This window comes from Lichenostomus cassidix, chromosome 5, assembly GCF_008360975.1.
Source record: "Lichenostomus cassidix isolate B80296 chromosome 5, HeHo_3.0, whole genome shotgun sequence".
Lineage (NCBI taxonomy): Eukaryota > Metazoa > Chordata > Aves > Passeriformes > Meliphagidae > Lichenostomus > Lichenostomus cassidix.
In genome coordinates, this window is record NC_139486.1 from 10,931,165 (window position 1) to 10,955,207 (window position 24,043).

The 24,043-nt window shown below is 40.1% G+C and overlaps 1 long non-coding RNA gene across 1 annotated transcript in view; it reads left to right on the forward strand.

Annotated features, from left to right (window-relative positions):
* The window catches only part of LOC146435944 (uncharacterized), a 219,206-nt gene that overhangs the window by 84,362 nt on the left and 110,801 nt on the right, over window positions 1-24,043 (forward strand). Inside the window, exons 3-7 of the long non-coding RNA XR_014852454.1 lie at window positions 8,954-9,055; window positions 9,301-9,327; window positions 9,712-9,815; window positions 16,820-16,933; window positions 21,573-21,711. This is a non-coding gene — a long non-coding RNA (uncharacterized LOC146435944). The remainder of the gene's footprint in view (window positions 1-8,953; window positions 9,056-9,300; window positions 9,328-9,711; window positions 9,816-16,819; window positions 16,934-21,572; window positions 21,712-24,043) is intronic.

Sequence of the window (24,043 nt, forward strand, 5' to 3'; positions counted from 1 at the left end):
TTCTTCACAGGCCTTCATGATTTCAGGTAATTGATACTAGGTTTTGCTGTTTGTCCAGCCCATGCCTTATGGAAATAGTGCCAAGATGCAGAAAAGAGCATAGATTGTAGAAATCAATAAGAATGGTGTGAAGACTGGATTTTCTCCACAACATTTCTGTAAATCAGGCAGCTGCTCTGATCTACAATGCCTCAATGCTTCAGATATACAAGCATTCTCAAATACATATATGTACTAGTTTGAAAACAAACCAGTGGGAGATCACAAGTCAGAATTATAATTTAATAGGAAAATTAAAAATAAATGCAATAATACAAGAAAAACACTGACAGAGTTGGATACAACCTGACACCCTGTTAGTCAGGGTGGTAGTAGCAGTCCAAGTGAAGTAGTTGGGTTGAAGTGGTGATCCTGTGGAAGGTCTGATCGCCACCTGAAGGTCCAGTAGTAGCTCTTGTCCTCTGGGAATCCAGTAGACAGGGCTGCTTGTGCCATTCAAGAGCCCAGGTTATATCCAGGTGGGAATGCTTGGCTCCTCCCTCCTGGGTGGAGCATCTCACAATAGGATGAGGTAATTCCATGAGTCATGCATTGGTTTCCTGATAGCTCATTAACTGTTATCAGGGGTGAGTCATTAGCAGGAGATAACAACCAGTGCCCCACCTGCTTTAACAGCTTGTGGAGGTGGTAATAGAATAAATACATCTGTATTGCAGCCTAGGACAGTACACTACCATGACTATATGTGTGATCAACTTGATTCACAGTATATAATAAGTCTTATCTAGAAGACCTCGGTATTATATTTACCAGACTTTTTGCTTTGCTAGAGGCAGGATATTCCTGTTTGAAGGACTGTTCTGTCATCAAAGTGTGTGTACAACTTCTAGGAAAATAAGAGAAAATTGTAGTGTCATGAAAGGTCACGTCTGGCATTAAGCAAATTATTTAGGGTAATTTGGCATTTTAGGGATTCTTATCTACCAGAAAATTTAATCTGAGAATACTGGCAGTGATGGGAAAGAGGTAGACCTTCTACTTCCTTTCTTGGAGGTCAAGGTGTTCATCTGCAATGATGGATGACATGGTTTAGTTCTGTTTTCTGCTATGGAGATTTAGATCCTGCTGTCCTGTCTCTGACAGAGCATGGACAATTAGCAGCAGTGAGGTCTGCTGCAATGTGTTCTCATTTGTTCCTCTTTACACTTTTTTGCTTCTGAGGAGTTCTCTGTGGGGCTGATGCCCTCTCTGCCAGGGGCTGGTGCTAATCAGCTGGCTTTAAAGATGTTCAGATTGTGGTGGCCACTTTGTGTAATTCCAAAATGGAACTGGTCCAATAAGCCACTTCATGCAAACTAGTTCAATGATAGTTGAGGATGAAAGAGCAATAGAGTAAGAATGATTCTTCAGCCTGATGTTAATGGCTCTCACTTTGGAAGCTGTGGCTTCCATAGAGTAGGAAGGAGAATTCCTTAGTATAGCAGAGTGAATTGTTCATAAAAAGTCAGAGAGAACAATCCGTTTGCAACAATTTTGTAAATCTTGTATTGTATTTCCTTGTCTTTTATGTTTGCATTTGCCAAATGTTTGCATTTTCCAAAAATGCTTCCTCTTGAGACACATGGAACATTTCATGTTAAACGAAGTACAGTGGGCTGGGTGGGGATGGCAGTGGTTTTGGTGTGGAAACCTGAAAAAAATTGTTAATTCGGTTCAGTTTGAACCAGCATTCTTTTTCAACTGTTTGGCTTGGCAGCTGAACTGAAAAACCAGTTATTTGACAGCCCTGAGCCCTCCTTTGCACTTGGACCCTTGTGTTTTACTAGGAAAATTGTAGCATTAGTCCCTGGAGCTATTCATGCATGGCACAGAGGCATGAAATGGAAATCCCACTAACATTTAGGGTTGTCTAAATTTTTTGGAACTGGGGCAACTCTGAAGTGAGATTAAATGATGGCATCCACAGTATGTGCACTACTGGACTCTCCAAAGACTTGCTGTTGTTTTCCTAGATTCCCTCTGTCACTCGCTTGTCAAAAAGATACCTTTGATCCTTATGGGAAACATTAGGAGAAAAGCTCTTGACTTGTGTGCATTGTTAGCTGGGAACAGAGACATTCCTTTTTTTAACTTGTTCATTCCATGATGTAATGAGAACATTTTAAACGAGGACAAGCAAATTGCAAGCGCCAAGCTTTTTCCTAGATGCTTCTTATAATCAAACACACCCAACCATGCTCTTAAATACCTCATAATTAAACATGCAAAAATGGAGACTTAATTTGAACATGTAAATTAATCACATGTTATAACAATGGAAATTCATAACTGAAAATCCATTAGCAGACAACGCTGTTCCTCATTCTTTTGTTTACATGTTTACACTAATCACGCAATAGGATTTTTGGTGCATGTCACCCTTTGAAAATCAGTTCTGTATCAACTTAGGAGATGTGTTCCCATTTCTATTGTACAGCTTTGCTCTATAAATGGAAATAATTGCAAATTAAGCCCCAAATGTCTAAAGAACAGCAGGAGTGACCATTATTTGATGTATGATGCACATCATGTCATTTCTGTGTCACTACTCTAGGGGTTAAATAAGTATCATGTTTTGGACATCTTAGGAAAATAATAAACAATGTAGCTCATCCAAAAAACATCTGCTCATATTTTTTTTGTTAAATGGCAGACAAATATATTTAAAATGTGTTTTCAATTTTCTGCTAAGAAAATAAGTTTGCATAAAACCCACCCTTTTATCCTGAAAAAAAAATTGTGAATTTACCTTCTGTGGCAATTTAGAAAAAGAATTTATGCACATTGTGTTTTTAGCAAGTAAAGAACTCAACTGTTGTGGTGGACTACATTAAACATAGATGGATGGGAATGAGGTCAGTGGAGTGAACACAAGCTGTACTCAGAGCTACTGTGCATGCACATGGCCTTAAAGATGTTTACCCAATGGAAGTCTGTACTTGCCTGTGTATTTCTGTGCATGTGCATGATAGGCTGTGGAGCTTTGCCTAACAAGCATTTGTGAAAGAAATATCCTTTTCACAATTGCATGGAGGCTGAACACCAGCAGCACTTCTATTGTAGGGTTTACCTGACTCTGCGGGGATCCGAATTCACTGGAGGGCTTGGGCTCTTTATCACCTAATGGTGAGCCTGGCCAGTAAAGCCTTTTTCATTAACTTGGATCAGGCCTTGGAATTCCCCTTCATCAGCTAGTGCTTACTCAGTTGAAAATATTGCCTTGAGCTTTCTCATTCATGCAGGAAAAGTTCTTCTCAACTAAACCTCTTCTCTGGTTTTATTGTATAAATCCAGCTTGATCCTCAGCCTCCTGCTTCTTAATGTACTACACAGCTGTCTTGGGCTCTTGACTTCATGCCACCCTCCTTACACCTCCCAGTAGGTCAGCCACTTCCACTCTGTTGTTTTGTTAATTCCTTTTAAATAACCACTTTTTTATAGTGCTACTTACAGGAAATACCTCTCCAGTAATCCCTCTGAATCACTTACAGCCTTAAATGTTGACATATGCATTTTAAATTAAAAAACCCTCATCTTGCCCCATTCTAGATGCTAACATCATGTCTACAGACACTGCAGTGGGTTACAGTGAAAATAAGGAGGACATTTTCACAGAAAACTTCTCACCTTCTCGCATAAGAAGTACTAAATTCTGATAGGAAGCACTTGGACATGCATAAGAGCTTGGATTGGTCAGCTATGAAACTGGGGTCTGAATAATGAGAGGGAGCCACACTGCAACAAAGTGCACTAAGTGTGAAGATAGGAAAGCATTTATAAAAATGCAGCAAACAGCTTTGTAATAATTAGTGGAAATGAGGTCACAGTCTGTCTTTCTGTCCTACATGAACCCTTTCTTTATTATTGTGGCACCACAGATTATGCCCCAGTTTTTAGTGGACTAATACAATTTCTCAGTTGTTTTTGCTTTCTCTTTTCTCACAGTAAGATACAACTTAAATTCCTAAACTCAAAACCCCCAAAAATTCAACCCACAAGCCTCAGTGGTATTTGGAGTTTATGTATTCTTTAACCAAAGGCCTTTACATAACCAGATACTGGTACATTTTTTAGTGAAATTCTTGAAGCTTTGGGCTTAACCACTGCTTCTTGCAGTGATGTGCTTGAAAAAATGTCAACTATGTAGCTGTAATGGAGGGCTGTGGAGTTGAGGTATGTCCATTTTCTGGAAGTGGTAGACTCATGTCAAGGTCTAGATTGACCTCCAGCAGAATCCTGGCTACAGCTTGAACAGTCCCATGGTGACATCAGAACTTTGGCATCTATATTTAAACATTTTTTTGTGCTATTGTCATTATTTCAGAGAAAAGCTGATGATCTAGCATGAATGAATCCACTACAGACATATCTGCTGGAGTAAACAGAGAACTTTAAAGCTTTATGAGTTGAGAATTGCCTCATTCATTTTTCATAGGTTATTAATTCTGAAACTCTTCTGTTGCCTACAGCAGTGGACTTGGATGTGTATGGGAGAAGTTGTTCAAATTGCAGGCAAAGAGACTTGATTTCTGAGAGAACAAAAAGGAAAAATACAGCAAAATCCTCACTGGAACGAGAGATACAAAAGCGCTTAAAAAGGCTTGAGAGCAAAAGAAACACACAAATGGTTTACAAGGCTGGAGTTAAACAGAGCTAAGTAGGATTTAGAAATGTATTTAGAAAAAATAATCCTGAAAAGGAAGAGAACAGCATCCCTTTCCACCCAAAATATAAAAAAAGGAACACTATTAAAATGTTCTTAAAGTTGTTCTTAAAGTATTTAGTTTCTTTTAATAACACTCATGATGTGTTGGGTAGTCCAAAATGATTGTGTGTGCATTGGCAAAGCACAATAGCCTTTTGGAGACTCGATCTTCATCTAAGTGTATTTCAGGTCTATGTGTGATAAACCTAATTTGCTACATATGGCAGGTTGATCTCTTCTGTAGCACAGAAGTTGTCTGTGATGTAATAAGAAATCTCATTGTCAGGACCATTTTACTAAGATATTTCTGAAACTCTGTGGTTTCTTTTCTTCTGGATCCTCTGTATAATCTGCATTGTCATTGAGTTTATTATGGAAAACTATTAGGAGCAACCAGAAATAAAATCCAAGACCAAGCCTTTCTTTCCCTTATTTTTTTTTTTTGGACAATGTTCTTGTTCAGGTACTGTGAATAGGAACATCATCAAGAAGCACAGGGTTCAACAGCCAGAGTCTGGAGCAAAATAATCTGGCACTGCTATTCTGGGCAGTGGATAATTTGTGGCTTTAGACAAGCAGAGCACATGATCTTTCAATCTCAGTTTCCCTTTCTGTAACATAGAGTGATGAGAATAGTTTCATTCTTATCTGACACAATATTTCTATTTACTATAGACAGATGAAATTGTATGGAAATAGCCTTAATGAGGATTGTTCAAAATCAGAGCATAGCCATCATTCACCCTTTAATTGTTGCAATTTTTTTAGTGAAGAAATTGAGTTCATAATTGAAGAGACCAAAACATTTAAAGGTTGGATTTGTATTCTGGAGAGTATTCAGAATTTCAAGAAAACTACCCCCCCCCCCACTGTTTCATTATGAGAAATATTCTAAAGGCTTTCCAAAAGTTTTGTCTTTATGCAGAACCACAGTCTGTTTATTTCTTCATGCCAAAGATGAGGTTTGGCACAGGATTGTCCCATACCCTTGCCAAAAGCTCTCCTAAGAGCACACTCAGTTAGTTTATATTACTACTTTTGAGAAAGGAAACATTAAAGAAACCATATTTTTAATACAGTATAAAGGTCTTCTGAAGGCTGAAAATGCCTCCCTCTGGCCCCACCTCACTGCAAAGGACCAGGGGATGTGAGGGAAAAAGGAGTCCTACAGTCAAAGAGCTGCCTCTGTGTGAGGCCTGGGAGTGAGGACAGCTTCACTGTAACCCTCATTTCCCTCCAGGCAACGTTTTCAAAAAGTGCTTCTAAGTGTGGTTGCCCAAGTGGAGACAACCATGGCTTCATTTTCAGCAAGTCTGGGCACTCTAAACACCTGTTGATTCAAGTCAAGATGGACCTAGGATGCCTCCTGCCAGTGTTCCCAAACTACTGCAAGTGCAGGGAACCCAGTGTCTGGTCTGTCCCTCTCCCTCTGTGTCCCTGATGCACTGAAGCATTGCCTCTGCAGCTCCTACAAAAGGTCCCTAAGCTGGAGAAAGGCCATGGTTATTCTATTTATACATATAAATATAACTTGCATATAACTTGAATTTTCTTTGCTCTTAAACTGGTACAACCTCTAACTGAGGTCTAGAATCCCAGGCCTCTCCCTGCAACCTAGAATGACACGCCAGGCATAATCTTTAAATTTTTACTTTGGCATTGTCTTATATATATTTGGGAAAGAGAGACTTGAGTGATCTGCTAACTCTTCTGCAGACTGCTGATCACTAAACCATGTCATTTAAATGCAGAGGCTTTATTTTTTTTGCACTTCTATGAAATCTTGAAATCTGAAATAATACAAAATTTCAACAAAGAAGGCTATTGTCATAGAAATTACTGAGTCTGTGGACATATTATACACAGAGTGAAGGGGCATTTCAGGTGATTTTAAGATGATTTGTGCATTGTGAAAAAAAAAAAAGTGTGTATGCGTAGCCGTGCATCTGTGTATCCATTCATCCATCCAGAACTGAGATTGTACATTTAGGAATGGCAGCCAGCTGTTAAAGCTGTCACCCAGCTGTGTATCTGCCTCCTCCTGGGGTGTCCATTCAGCCCATTCACTGTCCTTAGGCTGCACAGGGCAGGCATAGTCAGCTATCAGAAAGCTCAGCTGAAGCATGGAAGACACTTTTTTCCATTTGACTACCCCACACCATATGGCAGCCAAATTTAATTTTGAAATATGCTTCCCCCCCTCCCCCAATGAAACTGCCACTTCCAGAATTTCATTTTCAACCATCTTGTTGAACCACAATGCCTCTTCCTCCTAGGGATCAGTTCAAAGAATTTCCATTAGATGGCTGAATACCTAAATGGTAGGGATGTCTATGCAAAATCTTCATATTAAACTTGAGTCTCCAGTCTTGCATGGATGGGATCCTTTTTCTTTTCTGTAAAAACAGCTGTCTTTGAGGCCTATCAGAATTGCACCAGTGTGGATCAAGCTTCAGTGTCGAGGCCCTTAACACTTTTTACTGAATGTTACCACTTGAGTTACAAAACATTTCCAGTATAATATGAAAACGAAACCATGCTAAAAGTTCTTAAAGTATTCAAAGAGGGAGTTATTTTATAATCTGCAATTATCCTCAATACTGGTGTTTGTGGAGAGAGTAAATGTGGAAAAATTTAATGGGTAGATCCTCCTGTCATAACTTCACACTGATACTCAGACGTCAGTCCTCGAAGAACTTCATCCTTTTTTCTGCTGTAAATAAGTATTTTTTTTTAGTTAACCTGCTGGAGGATTTAAAAAGGAATCAACATCTTCTGTAGACTCAAAGAGTGAGGACTGTTTATTTGTACATTCTGACTGTCTGCATATTACAGGCAAAAAAATATTCCTCTGTCACATCTGCACTGAGCCCAATTCCAACCATGTTTGATTAAAGGGTTACCTGTAAATGTAAACTTGGGATCACAATTTCTTTTCTACTGATGTTGATTTTGAAAAAGTGTGACTGTGAGCCCAAAATGAATAAAGTGTCATTTTCTATGGCACTGGATTTTCTGGTTTTTTAACAAGGCACAAACTCCAGTTGGAGCTGTTTCCGTATCTAGGAAGTTCCTGGTGGCTCAATACCAGTGGATGCTCTGAAGCCTAATAGGTTATGTTCACACTAAAACCTTTAATTTATTGGGACCTATATTAACACCATTCTGTTCACCCCTGCCATGATTTTCCTGTATAGTGTTAAGAACTTAATTGTTTTTGAGGTGTCTGCTTTTATCAGATATAGTTGGAATTGGTGATTTTGTCCAAAAAATTATTGAAGGGGTAATATACATGGGGCCACTCATACAGACAAAGCTTGACTGCATAAGATTTTTTTCCCTAGGAAATCTGGCACCAATGCTGTTAGGCATATCTTAGCTCCTGTGGATTTTTGGTATTCTATTCTTACTATTCGTTAGAGAAGGAGAGATAAGAAAGTTTCATCAGATGGGAAACATCATTCCCAGAGGATATCAGCAATGACCAGTAGAGCAATTTCTTTCTGACATTCTGCCTGTTTCTGGTGTTGTATTGCATCATAGTGGGGTCTTTGATAAATGTCTTTGAAATACACTGGCCTGATAGACTGGAAATGTGAGTTAGTAAATAGTTTAATTTTTTTGTCATATTTTCAAAATACTTCTTTATGTCAATAGCGTATAGGCAGGATGCAAGTGAAACATTTAGACTCTGTTTGCCTTCACTTTTGTTTTTATTTGCTTTATCTGAAGATGCTCCTAGATTTTGTTACAAAAATACTTTTCATTTAGAAATTCAGACCTCCTCTGATGTAAGCCCCAAACATTTCCATTTCTAAGTGCATGGAGTTGATCCCTATGTAATTATGAAGTGGTGCCAGGTTCTAACCACACTACCTTACCTACCCTAGTCCTTTGGAAATGTTTTACTTGCAACAACTTTATATACCAAACATGTTTGTTTAATGAAAATGTTGTTATGATAACTATAAACAACATATTTTTTATATGACTAATGTTTTCATGAAGTTGTATTCATTTTCACAGGTCACTGCTTCCTTTTCCAGCCTCACAAACAGTTTTCTCAATCATTTTGGGCACTGAGTTGGTGCCTCAGCACTTGGATCTGTGTCATATGATTTGATCTTCTTTTCAGTGTTCTCCTATTTGTCCCTGTCCATGTGCTGTTTTTCTGACACTTTTTTCTCTTCTTGTGTCATTTTATGACAGTGTTTCTCCATGATGTGCTTGTTAAAAGAGGTGAGATATCTGGAAAAAAATTCGACTTTGCGTGAAAAAAAAGAAACAACTGACCAATAAGCTACCTAGAAAGTAAGTAGTTTTACTTTTTCTAATTTCATATGTGTGTGCATGTTGCTATCTTAAAATCTACATTCATGACTTTATCTACAACATAAGGCATATTTTGTAAATGAGCTTAAACACTCTATCAAATTGTAATTATTCGTGAATAGTCTCTCTTTATTGCTAATGATATGCATCACACTAACAGAGTTTGATATACTGGTTATACAAATAAAGTTCATCTGAGGTAACAGAGTTTATTCCTTTCTCAGGCATCCAGCCTGGATCTCGGCTGCAAAGTAAGTACCTCTCCACATCTCATTACCAAAATAGCAACCTTCTTAATCCTTTGCTGTGAAGAACAAAGGTTCGATTCAGTCTCTGGAGCAGAAATAGGATCTTATTAATGCACTGGCAACTACAGTGTTGTTATTTTTGTTAGAAAAGAGAGAAACAGGAATTTGCTGATATATGTTAGATTAAGGGCTGTTATTGTTTTGAGATTAATTGGATTGTTAGCTGGGCCCTTTCCGATGTCAGTTGAAAATCTACAAAATACCTTGTAGTTTAATATTCTGGATGAGATCAGGAGCTACTTCCTGGAAATTCACTTCTATTCTTTGCTGTTGTTCTGAAAGAATCACTGAGGCTATCAGTTAAATGCTGTGTTGTTTACTGTGCAGGGAGAAAAGTTCTTGTGTTGGTCTTGTCTGCAGTGCTGCCCTGCCTGGACTCAACCCACTTTAATCCAGTGGATTTAAAGTTGAGACCCAAGACAACCAGTGAGGTACCTCATGTTCAGCCTTTGGGGAGGTCTCTGCATTGCCTGAGTGTTGAGGCTTGAGCATGTTACAATTGGCCTATGAATCCACATTTTGAAGTGTTAGAGCTCCAGTGATGTTTTATGGAGCCTTTTCTTTCTTTCAAAAGATTTGTTGTCATGTAGTGTTGGGCTGCAGCGGGCTGTAGAATTTGGGATCCCTGTGGAGTAGACTCTGCCCCTGGCAGCTTGCAGGGTAAAAGTTGAAATCAGGATTGCAGAGAAGAGCCAGAGAAATTCCACTCGGTGAATTAAATGTTATTGAGCTTGAGGACCTGGAAAAGGGTTAGTGATGGATCTGGGTGAACTCCCAAATTGGTATGAATGACTGGCATTGAAGGTATTGCTTAGAGCAAAAATAAATGCAGTATAACTGATCCGTTGAGACCAGCAAACAGTTTCTGGAAATGATTGGTGCTTGATAATTCCTAGTGATAGGCAAATGGCATACTCCAAATTACGTGTGGTCCATTGTGTAATTCTGTGTGGGTGTGGACCTTTGCAGGTTATTGGCCTATGCCACCTGGCACAAAATGTGTTTGCTTAAGTCTTAGCATGTAGAACTTTGGGTGTTTATCTTCATGTGTATGTGAAAGGTTCAGGGTTAAGTGAGGGAGAACTAACCAGAAACTGAGATCAGCAGAAGCATTCTGGATAACTGTTTCCAGGCCTGAGTAATGAAGACCAGTAAAAGGGCATTAGCAGTGAACCTCAATTCTCTTCTTCTATTCCTCATGGTTAGGACAAAGCCCGTGTTTGGCCTCCAGGAGATATGACAAAGATATGTCTATTGATGGAGTATGAAGTCTGAGACTTGTGGCTTTAGTGTGTGAACTTTTATTTGTGAGTTGGAAGAGATTTTCTGAGCATAGTCTAAGGCAATTATGCAGTATTAATTGCTAATTTATCCTGATTGTCCATGTCCCCAGAAGGCTTTAAATATCAAGTTTTGATAGAACAGGAATGTTTGAAGTACCAATAGGATATTTGGGCCCAAATCTGTTCTCTGTTATACCACTGCAAATCTGAGATACTTGCATTGACTTCTGAGTGACAGAGCAAAGCAGGACTGGACCTGAGAGACGAAGCTGTGAGTTGCCTGTGTGTGCCTTGGGCAGTGAAACAGCTGACTGAAGAAATAGCTCATGTACTGTTTGTGTTTCCCCTTGATGGTTTCCAGCTGTCCTCTTATCCTTGGCATGCAAAATGACATTAATTAGTTTCAGCTTAGGAAAATGAGAGGCAGTGTGTGCTACCCACCTTATAGTGCTGCACATAGAGAATGGGCTGCACACAACAAACCCTGATCACAAATGCTAAGTGACATTGATGTTATTGAGCCAGGGGCTGAGTAAAAAGAAAGTTCCTTTGGTAAAGTAGCCATAGGCTAGATGGTTTCTCAAACTGTGCAGTAGAGGAGGACATATTTACATGCACGGGATCAGTGTGTATTGCACCTGGACCATGTATCAGACACCACACTTTCATCTCCATGGTTGTTTTAGCATTTTAAAAATAAAGGAAAGAGCTAAATAGGACAGTAAAATAAGAAGGCAGTATTGTGTTTTTCTCCAACCCTTAAACACATATTTTTAGGATATTAACAGTTTGGGGAATTTTGTCTTTATATTTCTTGCACATTTTCTGATTAGGATACCTAGATGGCTTCATCAGAGAATATGAAGAATTTGTAGGCATAAAATGTATTCAGAGTTCGCACACCTTAATTTTCAAACTTGTTAGTTTATTGTCACAACATGAGACTGAATAAGTGATATTTTTATGCTGCTGCATTAAGATCTGCCACTACCTTGATGCCCAGGCTGGAAGGAAAGTATTAGCAGAAACTGAGTGAAATCAAGGGATGCAGGAGAAAATGCATCAAGCAAAACATGAAAATCCCAATGTCTTAATACCATCACTAGTCCTGAAGGCTAGTAAGATTTTGCTGAATTGGATGGACTGCTACAGATTCTATTTAAAGTAAATTGGAAATTACAAACTCAAATTTAAGCCAATACTAGAGACTTAGTGGACAAGGTTATGCAAAAGTTGGAATATGTATGGATGCTGCAGTCATGATGGAAGAATTTCTGCGAAAAGAAAAAGAAGGTGTTGACAGGTTGGTGTTGCCCAACTAGAAGTGTTGTATAAGCCTGGAGAATTTATCCCTATGATTTAAAAATATAAATAATAAATGAACTACAGATACTTGTGTGGACAATAATGAGTTTGGACAAATATACTATTAAAAAAACAATGTCTGATTACTAAGATTACTTGGGAAATGAATCATATTCGGGTCACAAAACCACAAAATTAGATGAATTGTGGTTGAAATGTTAAATAGGTTTTTTGTTTAGGTCCTAGAATGTAACTGTGGTGAAGTTCTGTTGTGATGGTGGAGGAGAGAACTGAGAAGAAAGCAGAAAACATGTTTGGAAGAATAGGGAGAAATGGCTTGTATGAATTTTCTATCTTACATTTAGCTCCTGATGCCGTCTGAGATCAGAAGTGTTGCAGATTTTCAAGCAGGTAGTTTCTACTTAATTTAGTGTATTAACCTAGATATAAAATGGGTAGAGGTGGCAGACAAATGTATTGTTATGTATTTTGCTATAAAAATGGTGAGTGAAAAGTAGCCTGAGATCTAGAAAGGTAACAGATATGGTGGAACAGCACAGCAGGCTGGGGCTGTAGGTGAAAGTGGACAATATTTGGAAGTAAACCAGTTTTTATTTCTCATTTATGCATTTTACTGTAAAAAGATAAAGCAATAGGATTTGTGTGCATCGTAGAAAGTTTAATTCTATCAAGGCATCTGATGTTTATCTCATTTCTAAGATGGGTGCTGCTGTAGAAAATCTCATGTGTTGCCTAATTGCTGTGCTCTTAACCAGAGGGGTTTCAGACTGCAGTGCTGAATTTAAATATGTCCATCTCATCCATTCAGTAGTACTTTGTGAGGTGCTGGTATTCCCTAGGGACCTGTCACCCACAGAATATGGAAAATTACATCAGTGAAAGGAGTTTGGTAGAGCACATATTTATTTTATAATTTCCTGAGGAGGCAAATCCTGAAGGAACACATGCCTCTGAGCAGGAGAGCACTCTGTCTTCTTAGTGGAGCAGGACTTACTGTAAAGTTGGGAAAGTGTCAGCCAGGAAGAGTTTTGATACATTAGGTAAGGAAAAGTCATATCAATCCAGAAAGCAAAGGAAACTACCATGCTCTGGCAGGCTTTCCAAACTAGTGAGCAAGGCCAGCCTTTACTGAACTGTGAGAATATTGCACAAGATTCATCCTGCATTTCTACTCCTGACTGCTTGAGTCACTGAAGGTATGTCTGCCCAGGGTTTGGCAGGCAGATATGAACTCACTCTGTGCACGCTCCAAGCTGGCTAGATGAAAGCTGCCTGGGACTGGGAAGCTGTGTAGCCATCATTAGTATGTGTCTGAGCCTGGACTAAGAAGTTCTGCTGGGAAGCAGAGTATATTAGCTTGGGATCAGCATTGGAGGGTTGCAGTTACAAGACTTTAGGATCGGGAGTAGCTTCTATCTGGGCATCTTGGAGCACTTGCAGATGGAATTGCATCTGTTTGCAAATCTGCCGTGGAGCTGCATCGTGAATATGTTGGACGGGTGGTTAGCCAGACATGTGATCTAGAAAAATGGTGCCCTAAAGGCAGCACATTCTTTTTAAAGAAATCTTGAGTAAAAATCCAGTGCCAAATTCCAGCTTTAGCAATCTGCTTTCAGATGCCTTCTGTCAGGTCTGAGGATTGATGTATGCTAGTGTTAGAGTGAAAAACTTAAAACCGTGTATTTGAATGTAAACCCAACTGGTCCATGGAAAGGATTGTGCACAAATGAGCACCTTGCAGTAATAGCTGCCTGAATTAAATGTCCTTCCCTACACAGTCCATTACACAAAACACTTGCTCCCTTGTTTACAATGAACGTAAAGTGCTAATGACAGCTTATTTAACTGATGTCCCAGACTCCTGAGTCACTTAGGTACTTTTGAAGATGTTTTCTTTCAAATTATTTTCTGTAATTTATTTCCATGCCTCTGATTTTCAGGAAAAAAAACCTGTTCCTAAATAAAATTCAAGGGTGTTTAAAATTTATTTTGTCCTTAGCCTCAGGAGTCTATTAGTTGCTGTATTCTGGAAGCAAATGAAAACAATGAATTCTGTAGGATATAAAACTATTCCTAACTGTGGCAGTGGATCACTGCAATCATTAGATTAATAGCAACTATTATCATCCAGGATGCTCATCTGGTTTTACTGAGCTTTGTTAACGAAATGGAAATGTATGATTAAAGTCATCCTGTCTGTCCCTCTAAAGCTGTGCCTGTGAATGAGTCACTGTTTTACAAATGGGTGTTGCCAGACACTGATATTGAATACGGCTCCAGCCGTCAGAGCTCTGGGTCCAGCACTGCATTCTTGGAGTCCAGACTGGAACACTGAAATTCCCATTGAAATCTGTGGGAATTCTGCATGGCCAAAACCCAGCTACCTTTATGGCTGGCTGAGGCAGTTTAGAGAGAGCTGTAGCTCTGTGCACGTAGTAGCTTGGGGACTCAATATGAATTTCATGCATCTCTTCACTTAGTCACTTGAAACCCAAGATGGAATTGAGGATACCACATTCCACTTAGGCTTTGTTTGCTTGAGGTCAGCTGAGTGCCCACTGCTGCCTCTGGACATGACACCTTCTGCCCCGCTGGCAGAGCTGCAGCTGTGGTTTCTGTGCTCCCTGGGCACAAGAAGTATTTGCGCAGAGCAAACCCCAGTGTGTCAGTCAGCTGGCCTGCCCTGCCTGCTGCAGTGGTCCTGGCTGGCTGCACCAAGGGTGGAATATGCTTCAGCCTTTTCACAGACGCAGAGCTGTTTGCATGTACTGAAAGTAAACAGCTCCCAAAAGATCTTCTTGTGGAGTTGCTCACAGTAAACTGTGTCTTATGGGCAAGGTTGACCCAATAGTTAATTTAGCTTGTTTGCCTCCCATATGAGACAGGGATTGAATAGTCCTGGCTTTGGGGAATCTCACATCTGGATCCAAACTCTTTATGGCTACTGTCCCCTAATCTGTGCCATGGGCTGTTCCCAAGTCATAGCTCTGTGCTTTTCCAAGCTTTGTGTTTCATATCGTCCCCTCGGGGTCATTTGTAAAAGTGGGAGGGCCAGATTGGTAGTTGCAAGAAAGAGAAGTATCACCACTGACGTCAATGCAGCTCTTCCACTTTAGCAAGGGATCAGGCCCATCTCCCAGTGTCACGGTCTGCTGGGGAGGAGGGGAGGCAGCCTCAGAAGTGTTGGGTTTGCAGTTCGCCAAGTGACAAACAGAGAATCTGAGTGCGGTAGCCAGGCATGTTACAAAACACACTGTTGCAGAGACAGCTCTCTGTGGAGGCTTCAGTCTTGATTTACTTACTCCTGGTCATTGTCCTGATATTCCATGGCTTTCAGACAATTAAAAAAATCCCTTAATATATGGACTTCTGTGAGGGTAATTGGCTGAGACCCCTTATGGGATTTCTGGGTGGTTTCATGTGGTATAGGAGGCCAGTTGTGGGCATAGCTGCTTTTGTGCAGCTGGGTAAGGCTGTAGTGGAAAAATCCAAGGCTGGCTGCTCTGTGTTACCAAGTGTATGGCTACACATATGGTTAAAGTAATTTAAAGCTTCCAAATCTTTTACAAATCTTCAGATATTTTAAATAATTTTGAAAGCATGAATTTATGGGAATAATCCTGAATTGAAAGAAAGGGAGCTTGAAAGCTCTCAGTAAAGCAGAAAAGAGCCAGGGGCTTCTCAGGTGCAAAGGGAAGTAGAGGAGGAGGAAGAGGCCACACAGCCTTTCAGAGACCCAGTAGTGCTGTTCCCAGAACCCTGCCTGTTTTGTGCATTTCTTCTCCTGTGCTTTTGCTCATCTGAACAGCCTCTCCAGAAATCAGCAATTGGAAACGCATAACAAGTAATTCTCTTTGCCAGGTAAATGGGAACAATAGTTGAGTGGGAAAGAATGAATCACTGCCATTAACAAGAAAACTAGGGTTGCTCTCATCATCAACACAATGCAGTGTCTATTCTCAAATGTCAGGGCTAATAACTCACCATTTACAAATTAGACTTAACCCCCTCCCACACAAACCCACATAGCCCTTGCTAGCCTCCAAGCTTAGGTTATAGCTGCCTTTCTCTGAGGGCTACCAATAAAACCTTCAAAATACATATCCTCCAGACAGTCTGGCTTCTTTCAAGATCAAATACTCCTCTCCTTTTCCCTTTGGATTTTGTTTTAATTACAGCTACATCACTGAAAAATGTGGAAAGCCCATCTAAGGCCCTAATTATCCTTAATGTAAGAGGACCATTATTGTCTACAGATGAAATGAATAATACAACTAGTAAGAAAGATTCCAAAGTTTGATTACCTTAATAAATTCCTGAAAGTGAAAGATCTCACAGATCTTTATCCAATGCAACCACAAATTATTAATGCAGGTGGGAGTATCAAAAGCTAGAGCGTTTCAGCTGGCATCTTACAACATCTGTTGAGATGGTGTTTTTCATCCAGTGTACTGATGGATTATAACTGTAGCAGCCCAGAAAAGGTGTAACAAGGATGCCAGTTTCCTAGATAACCATCATGTAGGTGTAGAACATGAAATACTGCTAATTTCAGATACTCATCAGGATATTAATAACCTCCATACTTTGAAAGTAATGGGCTTGTTTGAATTCCTGGTCCTGAAATACAGAAAACATTCAGGATATGTTTTTCATTCGGGATGGCTTTTAAAGTGAAATTAAAGCAGGTAACTGGAAAAAAGGACACAGAAACAAATTTGGAATGTATTAGTAGAGTCCATTTAGCAAATTCTGATTGCCCAGTCCAACACCAGCAGTTTCTTATTAATGAATAAATCATTCTTTCTTTCTTTCTTTCTCTGCAGATTGAGAATTCTTCAAAGTGATTTACACGCAGCTCTTAGCACAGCTGTTTGCTGGGGGTGTGTGCTCTGTGTGGGGGATCTATCAGCAGCCTGGCTACCTCTGTGTGATCTTGGGTAAGGCCTGGATAAAAATCAAAGGCCAGATTGTTCTCTTTTTCCAAATGTGTTGCCTGGGGCCTGCTAATTAATAGAATGTCTAGGAATGTCATACATCTATTGAAAAAAAAGCGTCACTTGAAAATTGCTATTGTTTTAATTGAATGTTGTCATTTTCATTGGTCATAGTGACCAATATCTCAGCCTACCAGTCTTCTTGAAAGAGCAAACTGAAACATGGGAAACCAGGACACTCATAGGGAAATGCTGTCTGTTTTTAAGTTATTTTTTAACGTAGGTCTCACAGAGTCATAAATGCTCCCACATGTTGACTGGGAGGCCTTATCCTGAAATCCAAACTCGTGTTTCATTCTTATGAATTATTCCAGCATAAGCCAGTGCTGGAGGCTGACTGTAAACAGGGGTTACAGAATTGAGCTGATTTTGACCTAGCAATGGAGCAAAACTCTGGAAACATTTGCCGGAGATATGGCACTTTGTGTCGTGGACAGGCCAGCTGAAACTCTGAGGTTGTGCATGGCAGTAGGCATGCAGGCATGTCTACCAGTAAGTTCTTGCAGGATTGGGTGGTAGGTGGTCCTGATTTATTTGCTGTTTTAACAGAAATCTGGGACTTGTTATGGAGTGAGTTAGTTCCTCTGGGAAAGGTGGGTGTAACTTGTCAGGACATGAAAGATAACTAACCTCAGACATTGGGGAAATTGTGTGTGTGTGTGTTTTGATGCATATGATTTTGTTATGTAAAATAGTGAGGCTCACCCCCTGCTCTGCCTGTGGGTTTCTGCACAGTTCTTTTGAAGGAGAAGGGTAGCTCATATGATGAGGTGAGAAAGAAGATGAATGGAAATAGAAACCAGGAGGAATCACTTCTTCAGCTGAATAGTTATAAGGGCTTCTAGAATTTAAAAATTTTTTGTCCTGTGTCACTGGGCATGTAGGGGGAAAAAATGGAACATTATCGAAAGCATACATCTTGATTTTTACAGATTTATTTGGCCACAATTTATTTGTACATGATGAGAGACATTTTGTATGATCTCTGACTGTAAGCATTCCTGAAACGCATCCCATGCTGTAAAAAGAGGCTAAAATTCTTCCTTTTCTTCTCTGTGTAACTCTTGGATTGAAAGCTGGTTTTCATTTGATTTGTTTCTATCAGTGCATTAGAGCAAAGGTGTGTGCTTTGGACCATGGGTATAATTTTGAAGGTTTCTTATGTTGAAAACTTCCTCAGTTGGCAAATGGATCATTCAGTGCTATATTTTCTGGGAACCCAGCAAAGATGATGGCATTTTGGAGGTGGAAAGAAGCAATGGGGAATGAGGGGGAGTATCTTTTTATCTGTCAAATACAGTTGTGGTATCTCTGCAACACTGTGCTTTAAGTGCAGTGTGCTGGTCTTGGCTTTTATGAGAGTTCTGGAAGAGTTTTGTGTGCTGCACAGTCTGATTGACAAAGAGGTTTTCTGTCCTCGCATGACCTTCTTTTAATTTAAAAAAAAATTCAATAAAAGTTCAGCCACACAGCAAGGGATGAATTTAAAGACTGCACACCATGTGACAGTGGTAAAACTTTCATAATAGCCGTCATATTTGTTGGTTTAAAAATCAACTTCATTGTCATAGTTAATAGTTTGCAGCTGCTGTAGAACAGAGGCAAATTGCTATGTATGTGTCAGCCTTAAATGCGAGTAAGATCCACTGACTAGGACGACTGGGTTAGTTTTTCCTATCTATTGGTAGTATTGCTGATCATCATCTCTACGTGATGAGAGGATTTCATTGCCACATTTCAGCACTGCTGAGCTGATTATGTGATCTTACAAGTAAAATAAACTTGTTTTCAGTGTCCTGCCAAAATATACTCCACAGCATCGCATTAAAAAGGCTTCCAGGGTCATGGATAAGTAGGTGCAACCCCCTGCAAGTCTATGGGATATCATCAGCATTGATTTAACTGATTAAGGTAAGTTATGTGAAAAGTGTTAAAAAATCAGAATTTAGCACCTAATGTGAAGCTCAATAATGAAAGCCTTTTTGGAAGACCACGAGGTAAGTTGTCTGCCAACTTATAACATACGAAAGTAGTTATAATTTGCACCAGGTTCGTATCAGATGGGAAGGGGAGGTAGATGAAACAACTCTGTCTCCATCAAGCTGGTGATGTGCAGAAGGTGTGTAAAGTTAAAACAGTCCAGTGGTCAAAGTGTAGCAAGCAGGCTGGGCAAGCAGAGGAGTATGTGGAGTGTCTGTTGGTTATCCTGGACCAAAAGCTATCCAAGAAAGCCTCCCTAATGCATTGGGAGTTGTGGCAAACATAGGCAATTATGTCTAAAGGGATGGGTTGTGCATTTAGGCTGAGCACATGTAGTGTTATTTAGATTTATGGAGATCCTACTTTGCTTCTCCTCCTCCCTACTCTATCTGCTGTTAAAGTAGAACTGAATTTAAACTGTGGATCTAAAGGTGCAGAATGATGTGTGAGGGGTCTCCCTTTTAAGTGATCTCACAAGGACTGTGGTTATTTAAAGCAGAGCATCCCTTGGTGTTTTAGGCACCTGTCTGTGTGGAGAAGTCAGAGAGTTCAGTAAGTGCAGGTCAGGCTGCCCAGGCTGCTGTGTTCTCATGGCTAAGGGTCAACTTTTCCCTTCAAGAAAGTAAACAGTAGAGGAGCAAGAAGGGTTTAATGACTGAGCTTACAAGAAGACAGTACTTTTAATGCTGAAGTCAAAGTCAGCAGAGCCTAAATGGTGGGAAAATTTCCCCAGGGAAGAGGCAGCCCACACAGTCCTGCACTGGATTACTCTTAGTGCTACTTCACTTATTTGGTTGAGATTTCTCATGTGTTTCCTGGGCCAGAACCTGACCCTCAGGTCTCATTTACAGTTCAGAGAATTTCAGTCTGGCATTTCTGTGAACATTGTGTAATTGCAATAATTTCAACTCTTGTTATTCCTTCAAACTTGGATAATTTGTTAGCGTGCTAGTTTATTTTATTCACATAGAGACGGTCACTAGCACTGAAGTCTAAAGTAAATACATGGGATATCTAGTTAATCTGTGTATTTTTTCCCCTGGCCTTCTGTCTTTCTTGGTTTATGGAGGTTGCTTTGTTTTACAAACAAATGGAAGTGTATACAAGAAGATGGGTGGAACCTCTAAAGCACCCAGTTCAGTGTGTGAGGGCTCTAGAAGAGTGGCTCTGGAGTCTGGAAATGTCACACAATAGGTACCTCCCCCTGTTTCTGAAGTATATTCCCCATCCTCTTGATGGAGTTTCCTAGCCCTGAGGAGTAAGTGACATCTGGGCTGAGTCCTGGTTATTTGTCAGCCAATTCACAATTAGGCCAAATGTCTTTCTGTAGCAAGAGTAGAGAGGGAAGGGAGATGATAGAATCATAGAAAGGCTCAGTGCCCCATCCAGCATAGCACTGAACACTTGTGGGGCATCCACAACTTCTCTGGGAAACCTATTCTCTGTCTCACTACCCTCAGAGTAAAGAACTTTTTCCAGCATCTAACCCAAATCTCTCCTCCTCTTTTTGTCTAAACCCCTTGTTCCTTTATCCTATCCTATCCCTTTATCCTATCACTATCTGCCCATTTAAAATGTCATTCTCCCTCTTTTTTTAAAATCCCCCTTTAAGTACTGGAAGACTGCAATGAGGTCTTCCCAGAGCCTTCCCTTCTTCAGGTTGAACCTAACTCTCTCAGCCTTTCTTCACAGCTGAGGAGGAGGTCCAACATTCTGATCATTTCTGTGGCCCTCTTTTGGACTTGCTCCAACAGATCTATGTCTTGCTTGTGCTGGAGACCCAGAGCAGGATGCAGAGCTCCAGGTGGGACCTCATAAGAGAACAATAGAGGGGCAGGACTGCCTCCCTTGCCCTGCTGGCCACACTGCTTTGCATGCAGCTCAGGATGCCAGTGGCCTCCTGGACTGTGGGCATACCAAGATATACTCCTGTTAGAAGAGGTGGGACGGATGTCTGGAAGGTAACAGCTATAGATGTGCTGGAACTTCCCCTTTAGTGTCAGACCTGCATCTGTTTTTCTGCCTTATGGGACAGAGCAACTTGCCAGTTTTTGACCAATAGTTCTCTGTCTCCAACATCCCTGAGTGTTTCATGAAGACTGTGGACAACCAGCCATGTTATTCCTTGATGGTAGTCATTCTTTTCTGAAGGAGACTTTTTCATTTGGACCCACAGGAGCAGCTGGCCACTGAGATTAGAGAAAGAGGGTGGATTTTATATGTTTAAATGTAAAGGCATGTGAAATGCAAACATCTGCTGTTATGGTAGTCCTTCAGCATCCTGCTATGATCCGTGGATGTGAAGCCAATGTAGTCAAGGGTCTGTAGGTACTGGCTCTACTTGTCCTAGAGCAGATGTATAAAATAGCAAATGGTCTCTGTCCATAGCAGTGTATATATCTATTAACTAAAGAGGGATGAAGAGCATCCCCAGATGTTTTGTCTTCTGCTTACAGTGATGAAAGAGTTTGTAGAGATGGTGGTCTGTATTTATCTTTCTTCTCATGTTGCCTTCTTCCTTTCCTCTAAACATTGACAGATTTTTTCAGGGTAGGCATGAAGTAAGTCTGTTGAATATAACTTTTGGTTTTTGTCATTGTAGCTTTGCCTGGAACAGCACATAATCTACTGACATTTTGGATCTGCACGAGAAAACCAGAATGTTTCCACCATCAAAGGTCTCTTGGAGTTGTTGAAAGGAGGCTGGAACAGTCCTGTTTTTTGGACTTTCTTTTCTTAAGGTATTTTTCCTTCTATCTGATTTCCAAAGAGGAGTCTGATTTTCATTTTACATTGCCCCACCCCTGTGGCGTTTTTGACATTGGCCAGAAATGAGAAGCCTTGAGTTGGAAAGGTGTCATCAAAACAATGACTAGATATACTTGGAAGAAATGTTTATTATTTGGCTTGCTGCCGCTGAGAGCTGCTAATTACCAAGCAATTATGACCAGACATAATTTTTCACTGTCTCAAGATGCCTCTTGGGTTTAATATCTGTCAGAAAACAAAAAGCAGAAAATTTTTGAGGAGTCCAAAGAAGGCCAAGGGATGTATAAATATTTCCTCAGGGCATCCTTCGCTACCTTGGACTTTAAGGCCTGGAGTTTGGCTATCACTGCCTCCTTAGAAAGCATTCTTGGCTCCAGAATCCTGATCCATCTTTTCTCTCCTGGCTTTTCAAATAATCAAATCATAAAAGTAGTTAGGGAAGTACATTTTGCATCTGTAACTTCTGTGATCTTTGGATGCTTTAGGAGTCAAAACTCCACATGGATTTGCCACAGCTGAGGGCTGTGTGTTTGACTCAGAAATGCTTTTGCACAAAAATTAGAGGGCAACCAGTGCAAAACAATGTGGTTATAATGCATTGGCTAAGCAGGAAGCATGGAGATCTGTCTCTGCTGTGTCAGGAAACAATTTGTCTGTGGAAATGGCATGGCACAGTGCTTGGGAAGACAATGCTGTGAGCAATGTTCAGTAGGCTGGCGGCTTGAGAAGGTCCTACAGGGGCACTGTCAGTGCATCAGTAGGCCTGATTTATCACTGTATTATATTGATTTTACTCCAGGGTCACTCCATTCAAGTCAGTGAATTTATCATAGGGTAAAGCTGGGGAAAAATAGTGCCTCATCCCTCTTGCTTTCTGCATTAATTGCTTCCACGGAGCCATATCGATACATTCAGTTCTGTCCTCTTCATGCCCAGCTGTGACAAGGTGGGAGCTGGAAGCTTCTCATCATTGCTTAGAGGAGTTGGGATGTATTCCTGGTACTGGCAGAAATTTCTGAACCCTAGATTTGCCAGCTAATCCTCAAAAATGGTTTCTGGTGAAGACAGACACATGAATCTTACAGTGTGGTTCTTGAGAAGGCACTTTGAAAATGGGATTTACTGTTGGGGTGGAACACCAGAGGCTGTCACACCACTAAGCTGAGAATAAACAGAGAAGAAAGCCTACATGAGAATGCCATGAATGTGGGTATAAATGAGAGTGAGAGTAAACTCTTGCATCCAAACAGAGTTTGGCATTTGCCTGTAACATGCAGGTGCTTTGCCAGCATGAAGAACAGAATTGGGAAGTGAAAATCTACATCTCCATGTTTGTCTTTCAGCAGGCTTCCAAGCATACACTTTTCGTTCAAAATCACTACCAAGCTGTTTATGATACATCTGTGCCAACTGCAATGTTTTATGTGGCCATCGAAGCCAAATCATTGTGACCTGATGTGACTCAGTTTTCTCAAAGGGTGCGTCTTGAGAATTCTCATTTTCTTCAGTTCAAAGTGAAACACTAGGAAAAGTGTTGGAATGGATCTGAAAACAGTGCAGCATTCTTATGCAGAGGCAAGAGTGCCATTCAGGCAAACACCAGAAGAAAATCTGTCTTGGGTGTGTTTTTCAAAATGAGTCTGAAATGTTCGTTGGAAAAGTGTCGGGAATATGAGACTTAAATGAACTCATTTACATGCTCTGATTTTGCCTATATCTGTGGTATTGGGAAGTGCAATAAAAAATTCCAAGTGCTCTGTTCCTGAAATTTTAGTTCACTTTTTTTTCTCCCTGCATGTAAATTTATTTAAGTGTATATGTGAAGTTTTTTTCCCCCCCTTTGGTTTTATTTTTTTTCTGCCGTATTTCTCTTAGTCCTTCTCCTTATTTCTCTGATTATTTTATACCTCTGTATGAATTTTAAACCTGTTAGGGATATGGAGAAAAATTAAGTGAAAAATTTTCTCTTTTCTTGATCAAATATGCTACTGTTTCTCTTGGATTATAGAAAAACTCTTATTTATATATTCAGCTGTTTAGATATGTTCTCATGCATAGATCATAGTTTATTATGCGTTTTATTCTTGTTTCCTCAAATACTACTGAACAAATCAACAGTAAAATTTTCCAAAGTTCTTCAAACTGAGGTCAGATGCTTTCAGGCTCATAAATCCTCTTGGTCAGTGTAAGATATTTTGGTACTTGAAATTTGTCACCATCTTTCTCTTCAGTAGCACTGCCTGGTTTTAGCTTCATCTGAGATTGAAATGAACAGTTAAGCATTGTCAGTATTTATAACCAGCA